The sequence below is a fragment of the Zonotrichia leucophrys genome, chromosome 1, assembly GCF_028769735.1.
Source record: "Zonotrichia leucophrys gambelii isolate GWCS_2022_RI chromosome 1, RI_Zleu_2.0, whole genome shotgun sequence".
NCBI lineage: Eukaryota > Metazoa > Chordata > Aves > Passeriformes > Passerellidae > Zonotrichia > Zonotrichia leucophrys.
In genome coordinates this window covers 108,863,070-108,869,069 of record NC_088169.1, presented here as the reverse complement: position 1 = coordinate 108,869,069, position 6,000 = coordinate 108,863,070, and positions in this window count along the sequence as shown.

Below are 6,000 nucleotides of genomic sequence, written 5' to 3'. Positions count from 1 at the left end.
CTTGGTTATCATGTTGTCAAAAATGTGTATTTCGTGTTTTCTTGCTTATTCCACTGTGCAAAAAATGCTTTGGATATCAAGTGTGAAAAATTACCACAAAAACAACAAAGGAACCTGTTATTAGCAAAAAAGAACACAAACTACATCCAGGAAAAAAAAAATTCACTTTCAGGTTAAAACCAGACCACAGAGGATGCTGGCTTTACATGCAGTTAATGCTCTTGTGTGGAATTATCCAATGCAATCATTTTCCTCAGCATGTTTAGCCAAAATACCTCCTCCTGAAATTGCTCCCAGAAATAAAGCACCTTGTAATTTTTGCATTCTGATCCAGTAAGGGAAAGCTTCACAGGAGTGTTGTGTGTGAATTTTGCTTCTAAAATGATGAAGTTATTTGGGCTAATAGATTCTAAATACAGGGAAAAAGCATTGTGTTGTTTACCATCTCTCCAAAGCAAGACTTTGCAGAACAATATGGATTTACAGAACAGCTCAAGTAGCACAAGCTAAAATGTGTTTCTGTTCTGGCAGAGCTTTTCAGGTGCCTGCCCTGAAGTCTCTGCCTCAAATCACACTGACAGGTGTGGCAGTGGGTTTGCAGGAAGCCTTGGTGACCTCCAGAGAGGCTGCTGGGCACCCAAGCCACCCCAGGAGGGCCTTCACCTCTCTGGAGATCACATTAGTTCAGCACATCAGACCTTTCCTGTCAGTGAAAGGAGAAATTGTTTCCTTCTCATGGGCTTGGAGAATTCCCTGCCAGCTGCTGGTTTTACCTGCATGGCCAAGGCAGAGCACAAGGAAGGCTCTGAGCTGGTCTGTGAGGTCCTGGTGTCCCCCTCTGTGGAGCCTGGCTTAATGCTGCTGCCACCACCAACCTCTCCAGAAACATACCAAGGGTGGAGGACCTGCCAGAGAGGGTGGGAAGGCTTTGAAGAAGGAGTAGATTCATCTTTGGTTTACATGGAGGGCAGCCAGGCTCCTGTTCGATGCCCTGGAACTCCCTGAGAACCACACTACACATCCCAAATTAAAAACAGGCTTTTGTCCCATAAACCTCATGACTGTGAGGAGGATTAGCTGAAGATGTTTCTCTTGGAGAAGCCAGTCTGGGGCTTGAAGACATTTAGGCAAATAATTTCTGAATAGCTCCTAACATACCTAACTCTATGTTAAAATTTTATATATATATATACACCTTACAAGTCTGCAGCCTTCTCATTACAGAAATATATTTTAAGTGAATAATCATATTTACCTTCAAGGGTAATTTTGCCACAGCAATTCTAGAAAGCTGGCAGTTGGAAATGAAGGCAGAGATTTTTCTCAAAGAGCTGCTGAGTAATTATAGTCTTCCTGGTGCACTAACTTCATTTTATTACCCAACACATCTTTCCTTCTTCTAATTAGATTCAAGTATTTCCCATGCTTGAGCCTTACAGGAGGGTTTCAGAGTTGTAAGGATGGCATTATGTAGCCTGTCCTGTAGGTTTGTGAGACATATTTCTTCCAGGGTGCAAGGGAAACAAATGGAGTAACACGTTCTGTAGGCTGTTGGGGAGTAGAAATACCTCCAGGTATCTATTGACTATACAATAGGTGGATCTTTGATTGGCCCATGTTATTTGTTTCTAATTAATGGCAGTCAGCTCCCTCAGGCAGTGAGTCCGAGCTACAAAGCTTTGTCATCATTCTTTCCTATTCTATTCTTAGCTAGCCTTCTGATTAAATCCTTTCTTCTGTTCTTTTAGTGTAGTTTTAATATAATATATACCATAAAATAATAACTCCAACATGGAGTCAGATCCTCGTCTCTTCCCTCATCCTAAGACCCCGGTGAACACCATCACAATTTTCATTCAAATTTAGCAAAAAATCCTCTGAGTTTAAAGGCCTACACAAACTTTGATGTAAGATGAACATGGATTTGAAAGTTCATTTCCTCTCAGGTCTGCATACGCCAGGGTACGTCTGCATGCTCACAATCAGTTTATTAATTCCGCAACCTATTTTCTGTGATGTAGTGATGGATGAGCAGGGATGAAAATGCGCTCATAAAGATTACCTTTTGCCATAACTGCCACCCCATGTGCTACCATAAAACAACACCCTTATTGGTAACAGGAGGTGCAGACAGGAGCTGCTCTCTGCACTGTTTGGTGTTTTAACTGTAATTACTTCTGTAATTAACAATGGAACTGCGCTGTGATTTGTGGCTGCATTCCTGCAAGTATCTCTCAGTAAATCAATGTGGATGTGCCAGGGCTGTTACTCAAGTTCCATCACAAATATTTACAGGAGTACATCAAGCCCACTGAATTATAGCTGCTAAATTGCTGGGAATGGTACCCACGAAAACAAATTCTGTTTGTACAAGAAAGGAGGCACAATCATTCTTTAAACACTGTGATAAATCTTACTGCTCTGAAAAGGTTGAAAGGCATTTGCATTTGGCCAAGGCATTGAAATGCATCTTAATAGACTTAAATGTTCAACGTTGTTAATGAAGAACAGCAGAACACAATCATTTTATGGGAGTGATCAGGTGGGTTCAGTGGAATTGAGGTTGGGTTCTGCAGTTGGATCTTTCTCATTGCCAAAACTCTCATTTCTCCGTGGCAGCAAATCATGCAACAGACTTGCAGACAAATATAGCACCAGAGCTATTATCCTATGGAAATAAACAAGAGCCATTTGTTTAGTCAGCAAATGTATGCTTAATAAAGAATACAGATTACGACAACATTTTCAGAACTGCTGTTAGCTTGATTGGTAAAATGGTCCCTTTAAAAAATTCACTGAACTCAGGAACAATAAAATGTAATAGAATCAGTATCCCCGGGGGTTTGCATGTTGCTGTATAATTCTGAGAAATAAGCCTTACCAAATCAACTCTACCCAATGGTAGAGTTCTATGCAGCCTCTCTTTTAAGACATAGCTAACATTTAAAAATGTGGCATGTTCTTTACTTTTTTTAAACTTGCTTTGAAAGAAGAGGATAATTTTATGTACAGCTTTGCAGGATCAGAATGAAATCCCTTCCTATTAGAATCTATGTCATAATAAAATCTGAATGCTATTTCAGATTTAAAACTCAGTATTCTTTTATGTCATGGAACATGGGCATCCTAGGTAAAAAATTCTTTCTTTCTGAAGAAAAGTAATTCATTTTTCTCTATCCCTCCTTCTTTTTATCATAAAAATTATTTTCATTTGTCAATGAGGAAATGCTTATTCTGTCTCAATATCAATGACAAATAAGAATAATTTCATACCTTAAAGAATATCTTGTTTGTATCACCCATCTACATTTTTATTACTTGTTATGTGCACTGCAATGACTACACACTGTACATCCAGGGAAGGAGAATGAAGCTGTCAAAAATTCCCTTTAGTTCTTACTGTAGGAGTCTTTCTATGGAAATAAATTTTTTCCATCTTTTACAAGTTATTAATACTGATAGATGTTTTACAAGTTATTGCTTTTGATAAGGTACTTCTTTATTTTAGACTTTATTATTGGGGTTTTTTTTAGTGGATGCTCAATTCTTCACAAGTTTTGTGATGTTTTACTGTGTGTTTTCCTAATTAACAGGTAAATATGCAGAGAATATAACAAGAAATAACTAGAAAAAAATGGACTGACCGATAAGCTATCACCTGATTGACACTTTGTTTTTTTGAAGTCTAGAGAAATGGATATAAAAGAACTCTACCCTCTCCTATAACATACAACAAAAATCGACCCAGGTGATCTCCCATGGCTGCACTGCTCTGTCTTTCAGAAGGGTCAGGGGGATTTCCATGTGAGGCCCAAGCAGTGGTAAGCTTTGCTTTTTACTTGTAAATATCTGCATTCCAGGGAAATCTGTCATATATTATAAAGGAGAGTAAGAGACTAAACCCAATACCTGTCATTCTTCTGCCAGAGCCTGTTTAAAATGCCCAGAACCTCAAGAAAAGCAGGAAAACTGACAGTGCTCCCTTGAAAGCATGGAGACTTGGTTTGCGGAGACTTTTTTCTTATTGCAAGCATCTCTTTGTCGCTTTGTCTGCCTTTGGAGCCAGCAACCTCCTCCACTGCAGAGCTCCCTTATTGTGCCCTGCACCAGGTGGCCAAGCCCATGGCCATGGGCAGCTCATCCCACTGTTTCCACCCAGGGGAGCCTCCTTTGGAAATCCCTGCCCTGCACAGCAAACAGCATCCAGCTCCTCCCCAGGCTGAAAGGTCTTTTGGGGCCTCAGAATTGTTTCAGCCACCTGAGTCCTCCTTTTTGAAGCGAGCACTTTTGATGCTCTGAGCGCCAGTCCCCAAAGAGCAGCATCATTTTGAACTGGAGAGTCAATGGTGTTACAGAGGTGGATTATTTGAAGGCAGTTTTGTTGTGGCTGTGTAACCTCAGTTCAGTGACAGACTCTGTGTGATGGGGCAGCTCTTCTGATTCATTTGTTTTGTTGTGTTTCACTAACCTGTCCTTTGTTTCTGACACTAGCTTGCATGATCTTTCAGTCAGACCACCTTGTGTGATTACAGAGACATTTGACTAATCACATTTTGCACTTCTCTGTGATTTTCAAATGCAAACAGTACAACAGAATTCATGCCTAGGTGCTTCAGCTTAGAGCCAAACTGAAATAAGAAAACAAAGCTGGTCTGTGAGTTGTAGTCCTTTGACAACACAGGGACTTTGTGTGCCATTTGATATTGTTTTAGGTATAAAACATACCTAAAAGTGCCTTATATTACTTTAATGTTTAGGAAGAAGACAGCTAGGTATGAAGGCAGCAGACAAAGCTGTATAAATAATGTAAGCTTGAAGGCATGAGAAGTGCAGTGGAAATCAGCAACCTTGGAATGTATAGCAGTCAGGTCTTTTAACTCAAGAAATAACATGGAAAAATAACAGCAGAATTATTCTGTGACATTCACACTCAAAAATAACAGCAGAAACAAGTAGAGTGCTTTGAAATTCACCACCTATAACAGGAGCCTTTTGAAAAGCGGAATCACCTTTTCTTCCTCTTATTAAATACTAAACACTACTAGTCAAGGAAGCAGATGCATTTGAAATGTAAAGAAATTCAAGAAGTCACTTTACAGGCACAGTTACAGAGGAATTTTGTTTTGAATAACAAAAAAGAGTTTCCTTTTTCCCTGGGATGGCACATTATAATTGGCTTTCAGCTGATCTCAGAGCCACAGGAAAGGCCAATCTCTGGGGCAATGCATTCAGGACACAGCTTCGGTTTGAATTCTGAATTGGATTCTTGTGGTGTGAGGAATATTCTGAATATTTACACATTCTTTTCCTTTTCTTTTCTTAGAACGCCTTTGTCCTGGAATGTGCTGTTTCTGGACTGACATAATTGTTCTGTAGGAGCCATCTGAGTCTCTCAGGTAAATACAAAACTGTTAAAATGTGCTTTGTGTGAGTTCCCTTTACTTACCTGACTAGCCTTCATTTTCAGAATTATTATAATCTGTTGTGTACCTCTGTCATTAAAAACTCACCCAAAGCTCATCTGTAAGCTAAGAGATTGTGATAGCTTCTTTTTCTTTTTTTTTTTTTTTCTTTTTTTTTTGAGCAGTCCTAGGATAACATGTTCATGAATTTCTGCAGACTTTGGAATCCATGGGTTATTCATTGATCATGAATATGTGCCAGGACTGCAAGCTGAAAACCCCCTTGAGCATTTTATTGGAGATGTTCCTGCATTCCCAGCCTCACTTTGAGACAAAATAACATCTCAATCATTTTTATTTTCTCCTTGAACGCTCAGCACAGGGCATTTGAAGAAAGGTCTGTGAAGGTTCCTTCATCACCATTGTGTTAGAAAAGTAATTTTTCCTCTCTTTCCTGTTTTGAGGGTTGTGTGTTTTCTTAGGGAAGCGATCCCATGGAAATGTGGGATGAAGGGTCCTTTCTGGGTAGCTGGGAGAGCCTAAAAAACAGCACAACAGCAGCTGGTTGGAAGGGGGAGAAGGTGCAAAGATTATTTCC